Source organism: Lissotriton vulgaris, chromosome 1_1, assembly GCF_964263255.1.
Source record: "Lissotriton vulgaris chromosome 1_1, aLisVul1.2, whole genome shotgun sequence".
Classification (NCBI taxonomy): domain Eukaryota; kingdom Metazoa; phylum Chordata; class Amphibia; order Caudata; family Salamandridae; genus Lissotriton; species Lissotriton vulgaris.
This window is the reverse complement of record NC_141685.1, coordinates 465407720-465424785: the sequence shown is the minus strand read 5'-3', so window position 1 is coordinate 465424785 and position 17066 is coordinate 465407720. Positions and strand designations below refer to the sequence as shown.

The 17066-nt window shown below is 47.9% G+C and overlaps 1 protein-coding gene across 1 annotated transcript in view; it reads right to left on the bottom strand.

The window, feature by feature from the left end:
• Window positions 1–16346, bottom strand: part of DYNLT5 (dynein light chain Tctex-type family member 5) — an 86695-nt gene extending 70349 nt beyond the window's left edge. Inside the window, exon 1 of the mRNA XM_086936233.1 lies at window positions 16005–16346. The gene's annotated coding sequence lies outside the window, so the exon portion shown is untranslated. The remainder of the gene's footprint in view (window positions 1–16004) is intronic.
• Between the last annotated feature and the right edge of the window lie 720 nt (window positions 16347–17066).

Here is a 17066-nt window from a genome sequence, read left to right as displayed (position 1 = left end):
CCCCTAACTCTTCGGCTATATTTTTTCCATTAAGTTGCTCAGTCTGCTCCTTTTGGTTCGATGGTGTTGCTTCTATTTCTATGAATGTCCATGTCTCTTTACTCCTTGTATTTATCTCAGCATCTGGGTCAGCATTCCGAGTACCTTCGCTGGGCCGTATAGTCTGCCTTACCTCCAAGTTGGTTGAGGGCATGCATTGGATATCTTTGTTGCTACCACTCCGCTCTTTGGGGGTCTTGTTTTGGAGTACAGTCTGTGTTTTTCCATTAGTTATTACATCATTCTGGCCTTTTAGTAGAGGGCTAAATATATTTGAGATTTTTTGTTGGGATGACACATGTATGCCGGTATTCTTTGCAGATGCTTTAATATTCTTTATAGACTGTAATCTCTGTGCTTTAGCTCCATTTTGGCGTTATTTTCTATTTCACCCTCATCCCCATCCTCCTCATTGTGCTTAGTAGCTTTCTCTTTCTCTTTCTCTCTTCGTTTGGCTTTTTTTCTTTCCTTTTCCAGTTTTTTTTCCGTGTTCTTATCTTTAATTTTCGCCTTCCCTTTTTCTTTTTCTTTTTCTTGGTGCTCTATTCGTGTTGGGTCTTTTACCAGGTCTATCTCCTTTGCTCTGGTCCCTCTAATCTCCGGACCTTTATGTCTGTTGGTTGTGTGCTGTACAGGCATTGTCTCCATGTCTTCATTCTCCAGATATTGTTCAGTTGGTATCGGTACCTCCTCCGGTGTCTCTCCTTGTGGGAGCTCACCTGCCTCGCCCTCCTTCTCATTCTCATTTAATGCTGCGTCTGTTTGGGGTTTCTGTCCTTTCTGTTCTGTCTTCTGTTCCTTTGGTAAGGTAGCCCCTTTATCCTCTCTGATACCCCCTTCCATGCCTTTAACTTTATTGGGCGTCGCCTTCCAAATTATTGACGTCTGTAAACACTGCAGAATTCTACCTTGAGATTCACTCTTGTGATTATAGTAGAATTCTTTCAGAATAGCATTACTTCTCCTCCGGAATTTCGTAACTCTGAAAGTTTTTTTTAAGCAAATGATTCTCTCCGTAGTCTTTGAGGCAATAAGGTCTCCATGTGAGAGACCAGTAACACGAGGGTGACGCCTAATTACTTGATAATTAACTTGACGCTTGATGAGTATATCAGGTATAAATGCCACTAAAGAAATTTGTGAAGTAACAGTTACAGAACTGGGTAATGCGTTTAAAACAGGTAAAACTGATGAGCCAGTCACAAGTCCAAAGAAAAACCTCTCTCCCCCTGTTTTAAATCTGCTTCTGAGCAGCACCATTCGTTCTGTCAATTTCCCCCTCTGCGTTAGCGTCCCCCTGGAAACAGAACACGTGATGAAAGCTACGGAGCTATAAGCCTGTATCCTTGTGTCTGCAGATGACGCCCATGCCCACGCCCACGATCTGAGACGAGCCGAGCAGGCGATGGATTGAGGCTTCAGCTGCACGCAACAGAGAAGGGAAAAGAGAGGCAAGGTGAGGTAAGGTGAGCTGACTAAAAGTATATGTAGACAGCTGGTGAGCCGGTGAGCCTCTTCAAAGCGCCTCCTGTAATGTTAGAAAATCGCCCCACTGAACAACTTATAGCAAGTGAAAGCAAAAGCATAGTCGTTATGTATACAAATAACGGACGGACGTGGAAGGAATGTAAAAAACCACTTGCCGTCTCTGTCCCATCCAGCGTAGATGGCGTGCACTATCGGGTCACCAGGTAATGTGCTGCTCAGCCCGACTCGGCATTCACCAACACACTTCTCCTCCGATAGATAGCGGTGCGCTTAACCCTCGGCACTCCGAAATCTCTAGACCGACAGCAGACAGGTCAGGCCAGGGTTCAACACTCCATTATCCTGCAGCTGACAACCAGAGCCCGAGTCGATATCCTCCAGGTTTCTCTGATGTTTTCCTCCTGTAGCAGTCAAAGAGTAAGCGGATCAAAAATGCGGAAGTGTGGTATCCTCATCATCGTTTTTTTTTTCAGTGTTCATTACTCATTATTCAGAAAGCATTTTCTATAAGGAGAAAGCAGCCCAACACAGCAGAGCACTGCCACTGCAACCACTCACGCTGACGCCATCTTCCTCTTTTTGGCCGAGTTTCCACTGTCTATCTAGGGTGGTTTTTGACAGATCGGATCAGACTTCAAAGGAAAAATCTGGGGCCTTTAGTGACTTTGCCTTTAGTGCAAGGTTCAGGATTTTTTCCTTTATAGTGTATGTGAGGAAATTCACTAGGATTTTCCTCTGTTTCACTCTCCCTGGGTTGAGGCGAAAGGGGTCTCTATGTATCCTCTGGATATCCCTCTCCAGATCTTGTATTGTCTAATCCAAGTTGAGGGCATTCTTTAATAAAGACACTACATACGCCTTGAGGTCTCCACCCTCCTTCCCCTCTGGGATCTTCAAGAGTCTAAGATTGTTCCTTCTTGAATAATTTTCCAGGGACTCAACCCTTTCCTTCATTGCATCCCCATATCTCTGTAGACATTGAATCTTAGTCTCTGCGGACTCCAGACTCACTTTTAACTCCCCCACTGATCCTTCCAGCCTCTCTGTTCTTTCAAAAAGGCCATCAACATTCTTTTCGAGGGTCTCACATGCCGCCCTGATCTCATTCTGGTTAGTCTTGGATTCCGAGAACCCACTCCTTATCTCGTCCCTCATGGCAGTTAGAAGCACCTCCAAGGGGCCACCCCACCCTTTTCTCCAACCATTAGATCTCCATTGGTGCCATTGGCTCCCCGTCAACCTCCACAGCCTCCACGGAATGATCGGGGCTCCCGAGACCTACCACTGGGGTTGACTTAGAGACCTCTATAGTATTAGTCACTGAGCCGATGGACTCATTCACCTGGAAAATATTGGGGTTGCTAATGATTCTTTCATGGGCGCCACTAGCCACCTCTGTACTTTGTAGGATATCTAGTACCTGGGGCAGTACTTTAAAATAGGAACGCACCGAGTAATTCGCCTTGCACTCCTTCGTAACCCCTTAGTTTTGCCTTTACCCCCTAGGTGGGTGCTAGTACTGGCTTTGGTGAGAGTAAGCCCCTCTCTTGTTTTTGCCCCTAGACTCCCCTTAACTGCTGTGACAGATTCAAGTTCCACATCCACTGTAACCCCAGCCTCAAACTCACATTCCCCCTCTACTCCTCCTTCGCTATTTCTCTCCAGGCTACAGTCTGGTTAATAGTTTGGGGCTACTTTTCCGCCTTCTTCTTGTTTTCCCACTGAAATGCTGCTCCTAGAGCCCTTTCCCCGTCTTCTGCCTTAACCCCCCGCTTTCCAGGGGTACCACTGGTGAGTTTACTGGACTTCAAGCATTCTCCCCCCTTCGTGCCTCCACCCCGTGCCCCCTCCTTACTGTCTGATACTTTGCTGCCCAGCACTGAGGGGGATCCGCGGGCTGCCGTCACTGTGTCCTTCGCCCTTGCTGTGCCGCTTCCTTCAGCCTCAGGCTTAGGCTCAAAGTATTCCGTGGGGCGAAAATTTGAAAAAAATTGAGGGGTTCTGGTTCGGGTGATTCTTGGTCCGCCCTTCCTCACTCTTACCTCGTAGACCTCTAAGCAGTCCGCGAGCTGCCGCCCTGCTGCCACGCCTAAGCACCACTGCTGCCTTCTTCCACCGCTTGAGAGAGGCAGGGGGTGGCTCCAGGCTCACACACATCGACACCGAGCCAGGCACTCACGGCGGTTTACACACGCGACAAAGAGAAAAGCTCCAAGCAGCTCCAGGAAGCTCCAGGAAGACGCGGATTACACTCCCCTTACTGCCGAGCCGTCTAGTATTGAACTGCGGTGAGAGCCGAGCCGATTACTACACCATTCCTCGGGGGCTAGGAGAGGTCTGTCAGAGATGCGCGCCACCCTAACCAGCGGCCGCCATGTTTTTCACCGAAATGTTAGCCTCACCTCACCAATGTATGGCAGTGTTGGAGTGCATCTTGTTGCACTGTTGCATCAGCTTGCGAATAAAGGAATTTGTTGAAAAACTTTTCGACATGAACCAATGAAAGCACTTATCAAAGTTGGAGCTACAATCATCTTAAATCTGTATGTTACATTGTGGGTGTGATTTCCATTTTATAGTTTTGCCACCCACCATTAATATTATGTGGAGATTATCATAATCGGCAACACCTAGTTTTTGCAGGTGTGATTCTGTATTATTTGGCAGTAGTGTTCTTATATTTAATCACATTGTTGCAGTTCACGTTTGTAGCTTAGGGATTGTGAAGTAGAGTGACATACATTGGGCTAGTGGTTTACATTCCTGCACATCCAGCAGATTTTTTTCCTTGAGGGGGTGCTGGACTGATGTGGGGCAATGGCCTACAATATCAACCTGAGCTTTTCTTTCTGAGCCACACCGTCTGAATTGAGTGGATAGAGAATTAATTCACTAATTCCACAGGCCCAGTCGTACCATTATGGGATGCACAAGCCTAGGAAATTTAATGTGATTGCCTGAGAGTCATCATGTTGTGTAGTTCCATTCTCGTTCCTCTTAGGATTGGTTGGGTGTGTTTGTGAAACAGCAGCCTTGAATTATATGGGCATGGATTTCTTTCTATGATGTAATAAATTCAAACATGCTGACAACTTTGTGTGGAAAGTAATTATGGTTGTGTTAGAAATGGGATTTCTGGTTGGCTAGAGCAAATGCCTAAGCCAGGTAGAAACCACCACACTAGTCATGGCAAGGGAGTTACACACCGAAGACAACCCCTGCTCACTCTCTTGTTAGCTTGGCAGAGCAGTCAGGTTTATCCCAGAGGCAATGAGTAAAGCCTTTGTGCAACACACACACGGCAGCAAAACACTAAGCACACCACAAAAGAAACTCCACACAAGGTTATATAAAATAAATAGCCTTTGTATTACTTATAAACACATTAGCGCATATAACACATCGTAGCGCGCTGCAGGGCGAGCTATTTACGAACGCGGCAGCGTTTTTAAAAATATCCCTGTTGTGTATTTGCTTTGTCTTTATTTGATTTTACCTTGTTTTTACTCAGTATCGCGCTCCCTCACCTGCACTATAATGGGAATTCCACCGCGCTTAGCGGGTCCCGGGTCACATCAGCTTTGGCCGCCATCTTGGGTGAGTCTTCTTCCACGCCTGGCCATTTGGGGGTAGCAGATCAGCTGTCATAAGGACACGCTGACCTGTATATAAGGGAGCATTCTAGGCGGGCCACTCTGTTTGCATCTACCTCGGACGCCTGACCCTGACACTCCAACATCGTAGCACGCTGCAGAGCGAGCTATTTACGAACGCTGCAGCATTTTTTAAAATATCCCTGTTGTGTATTTGCTTTGTCTTTATTTGATTTTACCTTGTTTTTACTCAGCATCGCGCTCCCTCACCTGCACTATAATTGGATTTCCACCGCGCTTAGCGGGTCCCGGGTCACATCAGCTTTGGCCGCCATCTTGGGTGAGTCATCTTCCACGCCTGGCCATTTGGGGGTAGCAGATCAGCTGTCATAAGGACACGCTGACCTGTATATAAAGCAGTCATTCTACGCGCAGCGTTCTCGCGCAGCGTTCTCGCCGTAGTCACGCCGGAGTCACGCCAGAGTCCAGCCTGTCTGCGCCCGTCAGCGTCTCGGAAGCGGTCGGAGCGGCGGGGGGGCTGGATCTGTTAGACTAATCATACCGGGTGCTATCATGGTCTGCTATACATCTTCGAAGCTGCGCTCTTTACAAAAGGTATCGTGTGCTTGCTATAAGGTGTTTCCTGGTCGCTGTAGGGGCAAGAGGAGATGCCCGGGCTGCGGCTGGTCGCCAGGCAATGCTCCACGGACACTGTCCAATCGGGAGACGGACATTGTGAAGCATCTCTGTATGCTTTTAAACACCAGGTCAGTGCGCAGTCATGCTCAGGAGCTTTTTAACCTCCTGACCACGGAAAAACCGGTGTGTTTGATGCTAGCAGAGACCTGGTTAGGAGTCTCCTCCAATCCCGATATCGCTATGGCGATTCCTCCAGAATACAATATTTATAGGCAAGATAGACTGGAGGGGAGGGGTGGAGGGGTAGCACTCGTAGTGAAGAAATCTGTTGTATGCTCAATTATTCCTACGGAGGATATCAATGGATCTGAATCCCTTGCCTTCTCTTTATCATTGGCACCGCATCATTCGGTGAAAGGGCTGCTAGTGTACAGGCCCCCTGGTCCAGTTGGTTCTTTTGTCGATGAGCTTCAGTCTGTCATGTCAACGCTGGTCCTGAGAGCTGACCACTGTATCTTGGCTGGAGATCTCAATTTTCACATGGATGAGGCTTTGGACCCAGATGTGATCAAGCTGTCCGATATTACGGCCCCCCTGGGCCTGGCCCCCTATCTTTTTGAACCAACGCATGATAAAGGCCATACTTTGGATCAGGTCTTCTCTACGTCCCCCATAGAGGTGACGGCACTTTTGCCGGTCCTTTGGACAGACCATCGGTTGGTCAATTTTTACATACTGGGGAATAAGAAACCCCCAAGCAGTGCCCTCAGACAGCAAGGATCAGCGTCGGGGGCATACCATCAGGTGACCCCAGTAATGCTGGCGCAGGCATTGTACGAACATCCATACCCTCTCACGGGGGTTTTAGATAGGGACCTGGAGTCTCTGCAGGCCTGGCTTGTGGACAGGCTGAATGATTTGGCTCCTTCGAGGGCTCCTCGTTTGCTATCTAAACGGGTTTCTGCTCCTTGGTTCACTGAAGCGCTGCTTGCTTCCCGCAGGCAGTGCAAGGTGGCTGAGAGGGCCTGGCGGGCTCAGTACGTTTCTGCAGCCAGACTCGATTATAGAACCATGGTTAAGGCCTATCATCGGGATATCCTCCTTGAGAAGAAGGGTTACTTTTCTAGGAGGATTGAGGCTGCCTCTAATTCCTGCAAGGAGATCTTCACGATTGTTAGGGAATTCATTGCCCCACGGTCGAATGAGACCCAGACCGCCCCTACCGAGACATGGGCTTCGGATCTCGCCAGCTTCTTTACTACGAAGATAAAGCTGGTTCAGGACTCTTTTCCACTGAGGCCGGCTGTAGTCTCCCCTTGTTCTGAGGACGGACCAGTTCCATCGGTCCCTCTTGGGTCAGTCCTGTCAGACTTTCCGCCTATTTCAGCTCCTTCGTCATTGACACTCATGGCCAATCTTAAATCGGGTTCGCCGCTTGACCCATGTCCGGCCAAATTTCTGGCGAAGATGGCGGCAGTGGTAAATCCGTTGGCGAATCCCCTCCTGAATCTCTCTTTGAGCCAGGGGGTGGTCCCACCGGCCTGGAAACAGGCTATGGTCATTCCCCTCATTAAGAAGCCTGGTTTAGATCCCGAGGTTTAGGCCAATTATAGGCCTATTTCTCTCCTCCCTGCGTTGGCCAAGATCGTGGAGAAGCACGTGCACACTGTGCTTTCTAATTTTTTGGAATCATACGATCTACTTCATTCCACTCAATCGGGCTTTCGCCCTAATCTTAGCACTGAGATGGCGTTGCTGGAGGTGTCTGAAGCCATCAAGGAGACGCTGGATTAGGGTGGCAGAGCCATGTTGATAATGCTTGATTTGTCGGCGGCCTTTGACATTGTCCCCCATGAGGGTTTGCTCGTCAGACTTTATGAGATCGGTCTGAGGGGGACGGTGCTTAGCCGATTTAGATCATTTCTGGCTGGCCGTCGACAAACGGTCTGGGCCTCCTTTAGCTCTGCTGAGATGCCGCCATTGGGAGTCGGAGTCCCGCAGGGCTCTGTGTTGAGCCCAACTCTATTTAACATCTTTATGACCCCTCTGGCGGCATTGGCTGAGTCTTTCGGGGCCCAGATCGTATCCTATGCCAACGATACCCAGCTTCTCTTTACCTGTGGGAAAGGAGAGGATTTTGATGAAGAGAGTATTCGTGAGTGCCTTGGGGCTGTTTTTGAATGGCTCCAACTGAACAGCCTCAAGTGCAACTCAGATAAATCTGAGGTACTCTTCTTCGGCTGTCAATCCGATCCAGACTGGCAGGTATGGTGGCCCGCTGATATGTCTCCTCCGGTGCGATCGTCTCAGTTGGCTAAGAATTTGGGGATTAAAATTGACAACGGCCTGACTTTAAGATCTCAGATCCTTGCCCTCACTTGCACCTGTTTTGGTCTCCTCAGGATGCTTCGGAAGTTTTTTCCTTTGCTATCTGAGGATCATAGGAGGACTATGGTACAGGCCTTAATTGGTTCAAGATAGGACTACTCGAACGTCCTATACCTTGGCCTGCGGGAGTATCTCCTGCAACGGATGCAGGTGGTCCAGAATGCGGCAGCGCGAGCCATTTTTGGCCTGCACAGGCGAGTCAGAGTCTCTGGCCTGCTGCAGTCTCTTCATTGGCTGCCTATCCAGAAGCGGATAGTTTTTAAAGCCCTGACTCTTGCACACAAGGCCCTCTACGCCTCGGGGGCTAAATACCTTGAAAGGAGGCTCGCCTTCTACCGTCCGTCACGATCTCTGAGATCAGAGTCACTGTTTCTTGTCACTGTTCCTCGTGTGAAGAAGGCCCGCATTGGAGGTCGCTCCTTTAGGTTGCGGGCTCCACAGCTCTGGAACACTCTGCCCCTGACACTGCGCAGTACCTCGAGTTGCTGGCCTTCAGGAAGGGCCTGAAAACCTGGCTTTTTGCCTCTTAGACTCCCTCTTATTTTGCTGACTTCGTTTTCTTAAATCTCTGTGTTGTGTTTGTCTTTTTCAGGTTGTCAATAAAGCGCCGGGACACTGTTTTCGAGTAGCCGAGCTCTATAAAAGACACAATTAACATTAACATAACATTAACATTAACAGAACGTAATCACATAGATACACTGTACCACCTGGCACTAGGTATAACTTTACAGGGGATTATATACATTACATTCCAATTAGGCCACTGTCATAACCATTAGAATACACAGTTAAAAAAAACTGCCAGAAATTACTGGCAATGGCACTTAGCATGACCACATTAGGCATAACTCCTAATTCAGCATAACACCCTAGTAACACTAACAAGATGTACACATCACCTTAGGGCCTTGAGTCCCACAGAAATGCAAGTAGATCCCAGGCCAACTGACCTTCCTCGGGGGCCCGGCTTGGGCTTCCTCGCAATGCCCTTCGTCCACAAAAGTCTGGGGCTCTATGAGCATGTGGCTTCCACCAGCCCATGATCTAATGGGGGCGAGGGTGCAACTCACCCCTGTTTCTCTTAGGCTAGGCAAACAAAAGAAATGCCACCATCGTTGCAGCTGCCTGCAATATGGCGGCGCAGCCTCCAAATTGGCCCCCTTGCTGCTGATGCAGGAGAAATCAGGCCCGTAATGCACAGGGGGACGGCACTGCTACCAACAGGTAGCGAAATGTCCTTGAGGGCGGGAAGACCTCCCTCAGTCTCTCTCAAGAAGGCAATATCCCCCAATGGCCAGAGTCACCCTCACTCCGGTGAGTCGGGCCCCAGGAAGATGACGTGTGGCTTCTCAAAGGCCACGGCACTGGGGCCTCGCATCTCTTCTGCTCCGCTGGAGGGCGCCCTCTCTCTCGATCCCAGGAGCACACAAGGCTCAGACGCGGTCTCCTTCAGTGGACCCGGCCCACCTCCAGGCACAGTTCCAGGCAGGTTTTCTCATCCGGGAGAAAACTCCACCCCACGTCCGGCAACTGCCACCTGACTTCCTTATCGTGGTGGCCAGTTCCTCCTACCACCAGGCTTAGGCTGCATGCGGGGCACTCTCCTTCCTTCCAGGAGCCCCGCCCATGTCGAGGCATCTTTGGTGGTGCCTCGCAATGGCACAGTGCCTTCCAGCGGGCTCTCTGACGAGCGGCCTCACATCCCATTTGCTCTCTCCTGACGTTGTGGGGGGTAATCCCCAGCCGGGATTCGTTGCCACTTGCACCCATCTCGCAGCCTGGGGCCACATAGCAGAGCCCCGGCTGCAGGACCAACCTTTTGGCCACGGAGGAGAGGGCAGCCCAAGGCCAACAAGCACTCTTATTGTGTGGCACCTAGTGAGCCCCCCTCGTGGGGTATTCGCCTCACAGTGCTCACAGTGCATTCTTCTCAAGGACAGAGGCTGAGTGCATGAGGTGCTTCACCAGCGCTGCTGCGGGTTGAGCCCATGCCAATGGCTCAACACTCTGGATTCTTGCAGCGCCCCCAAGTCCCAAAGTCCAGAGGGGCAGAGCTGGGCACAGGCAGGCCAGCACATAGGGACCCCCAGGAGACAGCAGCTGGGTCCCACGGCGGTTCCTCCTAACCCAGCAGTCCTTCAGCAACACAGCTCCAAGTAAGCACCAACAGCACACACCCTTTAAATGGGGTCACTGCCCCAATATTTACACAACTTGCTGTCTTTGTTCTCTCCCCCTGGCACAGGCCTAGGCCCAGTAAAAACCAGTTCTGGGGGGCACTTAGGAACATCCTTTCAGTGCACAAACATCCTCCTTTGTCAGTGTAGGTCCTGCCCCAGGCAGACCACAGGGGGGCAGAGCCAGCATTGTGTGAGGCATACTCTGTTCTAATCATGCTCAGGTGCTACTCCTCCCACCAGTCCAAATGCAGGTGGGACTATATAGCCTAGTGCTGACTCATCCAACCCCTCTGGAGCAACTGCACCTCCCCAGCCCCTGTCACTCCAGAGCCAGACATGTAATACACAGGCAGGCACACAGACACATAGCACACAGAAATGCCCACTTCTAAAAGTGGCATTTCTAAAATAGTGACAATAAATTTGCGCACACCATTACGCAGCATTTATTACCACTATTTCAAACATACCAAACTTGATCGCGCTACTCCTCTCAGATCAGGAATTACCACTGAAACAGAGGGAATCCCAATGCATTCCTATGAGAGGGTAGCCTCACAGCACTGAGAAATCAAAATGGCTGTTTGTCACTACCAGGACATGCCACACGGTTAAGGCACATGTCCTACCTTCTACCTACATTGCACCCTGCCCTAAGGGCTATCTAGGGTCTACCTTAGGGATGACTGATATTTAGTAAAAGGGGAGTCACAGGTGTAGCACCCACTTTATGTGCCACGTCACAGCGGCAGTAAACAGTGCACACAGGCCCTGCAATGGTAGAGGCCCGAGACCGGTTTGAAAGGCTATTTTGGTGGGTGGCACAAGCAGCGCTGCAAGTCCACCAGTAGCATTTAATTTACTGGCCCTGATATCTGAGATACCACTTTACAAGGGACTGATAGGTAAATTAAATACGCCAAAAAAGTGTAGACCAAACTTACCATGTTTTACCATAGCAAGCACATACACTTTACACTGGACGGCAGTGATAAAGTCCCCAGAGTCCTAAAACCACCAACACCAGGTCAGATAAAAATACCAGGAGGAAGACAAAAAGTTCAGGGATGACCCTGCAAAAAGGGCCAAGTCTAACAGGTTTCTTTGGCCTTTTTTGGCCTGGTGGAGGGCATATCTGGTATTTGGACAAAATATTGGAAATACAAATAACGTGGGACAGAATATCATGTGAAAAATATAGCCGGCAGGAATATCATGTGGGTCATTTTCAATGGGTAAGTAAAATTTTACTATATATAACTCCACATATATGTACCTTGACAATATATATATATCATCAAGGTACGTAGATTTGGGGTTAAGAATAGTGAATTTATACTTACCTATCGCACTTACCTACTCAATATTCTTGTGCTAGATATTTTTGACACAATATTCTATCCACACAATATTGGTGTTTCCTATATTCTGTCACTGATCCACATATCTCAGTCAGGATTAACATGGGGCCCAAAACGAATGTTAGGCACAAAATAATCGTCCACTTGGACAGTGACTGCAAGAGCAAGAAACAGCTTATAACATTATCCCTTGTGAGGTGCACAAGTAATGATTGCTTGGCGGAGTTATCTATTTCTTTGATAATTGCTCAATGGCTTTTTATAAGAGCATCCCCTTACCACAGTCCATGGCCCCACCTTTTTGGAATCATTGGTCCCCTGTGTCCTTCTCCCCCTCTATGCTACCCTGCGTCACTGCTTTCTAGCTAGGTTTTCACTACATTAGAGAACATGTATACATGCCTAATTAATACATGCTAACACTCAATTTAGGCAGGAGACTTTTGATTCTTTCAGCAGAAAATTCTGTCATTTTACTTCTACTCCACCTAAAACATCCTACAGTGCAAGAAAACTAAGTAGGAAAATCAAATTCCACCAAATTTTTCTACCAATCTCCCTCTAATATGTACCTAAATTTTGACATGGATGATAATGTTCTAAACGAGGGACTAATGGGGACATACGTACTGACATGACCTGGATCATCTTACACATTAAAGAATAAATGCTGGAGACTGAGTCAACTGATCAAATCTTCAGGGCAGGTGGGCCACATGGTTGGAATCTTCATTTGAACACATGGAAAACTCCGGTAGCGTGAGGGACCGTGGCTGCGTTTAGGTGTGGATGGAGGGATGGAAAGACCATCGTCTATCATGCCTGACAAAAAACCCATTTGTCTGGTAGAGAGCTATATCACTTTCCCCTATAAAATCCTCCTGTTGACTGTCAGATCCACTACACTCACTCAGCACAACAGTATAGGCTGGTATGAAAACACTGTAGCAAACAGGAATCCCCCACCTCCCAATGGGGGCCAATAATCAGTTCAGCATTAACATTCTTGCTTGCCTTACCCAGCAGAATATAAATGTCTTAACCATTGACAAAGTATGGCATCCAATGCATCTGCAGCTAGTGGTAAGAGTTTGCAGGCAGGGACACATGCTGGTAGTAAATGGAGTCTGGCTGCAATAATTCGGACCACACACTGAGACCACAGCCCTCACAGCATGTGTGGGAAATATATACAGAACACAGGTCCTCTCATCACCAGCCTATGGCCTGAAATATGATTCGGCGGCACAAGCAAAGACCACAGGACACAGTATGATGAGCAGTATACCAGTGCCCGCTCGCACTACTACCATGTATTTCCTACAGATCTAATATACACGAGAAGGCCATACCAATGAAAAGGGCCCATTAGGAGCTGCAATATGCACTGTCTAAAACAGTCAATCCATGTTAAACATCCTTATTCTCTTAATTTAGAGGGAAACAGTCTGATGCATGATAACAGTAAATGTAAATGTAAATCCAGTATTTGTAAAGCGCAAACAAGTACCCAAGGGCGTCAAGACGCTGGGGGCAGTCGGAAAAATTAAGCGAGCTATTGCCCAGAGTCACATGATGTTAAGCTGACCTGCCGCCGGTCCCGGGGATCCAACCATGAGCCCCCGTGCTCCGGAGTCAGCTGCCCTGGCTGCTGTACCACACCTCTCCCTAAATGTTCACCACCTTAAAGCACACAGCAACGTCCTTGTCCTTTCCTTGGCAGAAACAGCCATTGCGGGCCAACCACAGACAGCAAACAGCAAAGGGGCAGTACTCCTCCTCAGTTTCTCCAGCTTTTTTCCTTGGCAAAGGTTCCTCTTGGTTTCCAGAAGTAATCTAACAGTCTGGGACCTGGCCCCACTTTATATAACAAAATATCCTGTGCTCTTTTATGGGAGAGAAGGTCTTTGCCCAGCCAAAACTAGTTCTGTCCTCTGGTGCAGCTCCCCTTTCTATCCTATGGGACCGATAGCCTCACAAGAGTGGAGAAGTGTGGCTCACTGGTTAGAGCAGGCAGACCCTGAAGCAGAGGTCAGACCCAGGACCAGGGTTAAATTCCCGACGCGGCAGGGTCTTGAGCTCAAATGTCCACGGACTCGATAATTCTCGCTTCGGTGCCTGACCTAATCATGGGTTCTCACTCTGCAACTCTGGGCATTAAGCTTGCTTAATCTCCACAACTAGTATTACAAAACTGAACGCCAATGCTGCCATGTAATTTCAAACCACTTATTCCATTCCGTGCATATGAACAAAACTATGCAAGAAAGAATCTTATCTTTGAGTCAATCAATTCGGATTTGCATTTTATTTACAAATTGGTGGATGGTTTCGTTGGTAATGCAGCTCTCACCAATTTGTTGGCCAAGTTTGATTCTTTTTTGAAGGCGAATAAAGGAGGTACCCAAAGTGGCTCATGTAGAATCAGATCATGCACTAATATAGGTTCCCCCTGTTTTTCATTCACAGCCCTTGGTCCTGACGAGAACTCCAAAACCAAGGAGTTTGAAACGCGTAGACCCTTCTATATCACGTTTCTTACGTTGAAACCATAAGAGAACTGAACAAATCTTTTGACCTCAGAGATTTATATCCATAAACAATGATCTATGGTTTCCTATTCATGAACTGTATATAAATTGTATGAAAAATGTATGCTCTGTTAGACTGTTAGTGGTATGAATGTGTTCTGAGTATGATTGAAACCCCTTTCAGTATGAGTGATGTATAAAGGCAAATACTTACATGTGTGTTTTTTGTATTGTTCTTTTGTAATGTGCTTCACAAAAAAGTCGTGTTGAAACAAAAAAGATTTGAAAAAATACATGAAAGAAGAAAAGTGTAAATAAAATGCAAATCCGAATTGATTGACTCAAAGATAAGATTCTTTCTTGCATATGGTTTTGTTCATATGCACGGAATGGAATAAGTGGTTTGAAATTACATGGCAGCATTGGCGTTCAGTTTTGTAATACTAGTTAAGGCAGGGTTTGGCCTTGCTGCTTGGGAACCCATACCCAGTATTGATCAGTAATCTCCACAACGGCCCCCCGCGGCGGGATGCCTGGCTTTCACCTTGGGGATGCCCTGTAGGGGCTATCTCACAGGGAAAAGCCAGGACGGGTTCCCAAGGCAAGCGCCGAGATGCCCCCCGGTGATTCGAGCGCTATATAAGAACATAAAAAAAAAAAATAGTGAATAACCAAATCGGCAGTATTTCACTATCAGGACATGCCACACACATCAGAGCATGTCCTACCTTTCACATACACTGCACCCTGCTGACAGGGGTACCTTGGGCCTACCTTAGGTGTGACTTGCATGTAAGAAAAGGGGAGGTTAGGGCCTGGCAAGTGGGTGCACTTGCCAGGTCGACATGGCAGTACTAGACTGCAGACAGCCACTGCAATGGCAGGCCTGAGACCTTGTTGCCAGCCTGCTTGTGTGGGGGCACAATCAGTGCTGCAAGCCCACTAGCAGCATTTGATTTACAGGCCCTAAGCACACACTGTGCACTGTACTAGGGACTTACCAGTAATCCAAATAAACCAATCATGGAAACATCAATCCATAATAACAATTGAGACACTAGTTGTGTAACCTGAAAGTGAGAGGGTGAAAGGGGTAACACTGTGGAAAAGTGAACACAGTCTTGTCAATTCAGGCAAAAGCCTTTATGAAACGTCCGTTTCTAAGAGTGGATTCTCACCAAATGAGCACCAATCCACAACACAAGCAGCACATTCACTGTAACTTTACACCGCCCTGAAAAGGAAAGAATGGCTTCGAACAAGCTAATAACAGTGGGTAATTATTTTGCTGCATTTCCTGTTCGTGCATTTGCTGCACTGTACTAAACAAGATTTCAAACATGACCCTCAACGCCTACATGAAATTAAAAACTTAAAAAGCGCACTACTACCCGAAGACATCTTGGCGCTAGCTGGGAAGAAAATGTCAAAGGATAAATTAGGCAGGTATTTATGGCTTTCCAGAAATTGCTATCGTTTTCAGTGACCTCAATAGCTGTAGGCACGTAAGGCACACGGGCGTGAACGCAGAGGGTATAGATCAAATGACGTTAATGTGCGCATACTATGTGTGCCAAGTGACAAACCTCCCGCATCCGAGATAACAAAGGCGTGCAGAAATCCTAATCGAGCGCAAACGGAGCATGGTGGTTTTGGATGACATTCATATTCCAGAGTAACTACTCAGGACAGAGGCAGGGCGCAAACTACAGGAACCGTCATTCCTACACCTGAGGAAATCGTAGGTGAAGCCGAACGATACGATCAGGAGACTGCACTTACCGTGTTTCGGAACAGCCACCCGCTCCTTTCACACGCCTGACAGCACCGCTTGCACCAGTGTACCGCGTCCAGTTGCCAGGGGAACGCATACTCTTAGAAGGAAGGCGGGCTCATGCAGGACTCGCCAATCACGTCCAGTTCAAGGGAACTTCATAGCCAACAGAAGTTGCTGAAAAAGGGGCAAGCCACTGAGCCTGAAAAGAGAAAGTGTGCAGCATTACACGGAAATGCAGTCGAGCGGGGAGCGGCCATAGAGAAGGGTGGTTAATGTAGTGCTGGTGGAGAGGCCTACAGGGCCTGGTAAAAACCACACCAACACACTTGTATGGTTTACTCGGGTACTCCGTAAATCGTCACGATCCTGCCTTTATCATTTATACTTGATCGCACGTCACAGTGTGGGAGGAACTGGTAACACGTGGGAGGAACTGGTAACACGTAGCAGGTTAGTGAACACTACAGTTAGTTCAAATTGTATTCAGACCACGGTTTCCATATAAAATTCGTATGGACACACAAGTGTTAATTGAATGTTTGACCATGTAGAGAGTATGTGGCCTAACGGCCAGAGTTGACACCTTTGGAGCTGGGGGACCAGTTTCTACATCGTCGACTCAGGATCCTGTGATTTTGAGCAAATAACTTTATCTCCACGTATCTACAAAAGTAATGTAAGCGGAGCTCCTGTAAAGACCTTCCCTATAAAACTGCACAAAATAAATGCAAGTTGGAAAAAAATGTAGTTTCTCAGCGCATATGTCCTTTAACACTCATTATTTGAAAGGCATTTTAACTGATAACGTCCCTGCCTAAGGTTCATTTTGTTTTATATACAGGGGCGTAAAGCATAACTCTCGCAGCTACCGGGGTGCAGCAGGTGGTCCTGTGTAGGGGACCCCCATCCACTTCTGAAGCCTACTTGAAAAGGCTACGGAACTCAACACAGCAGCTGCTGCCTGACTTGGTGGGATATCCCAGCAACTTTGAAACGCTCAAAAAATTTGCAAAATGCATCATTGATGCTGGCAGAGGTTAAGTGAGTGTGAGGGTTTTAAAAAAAAT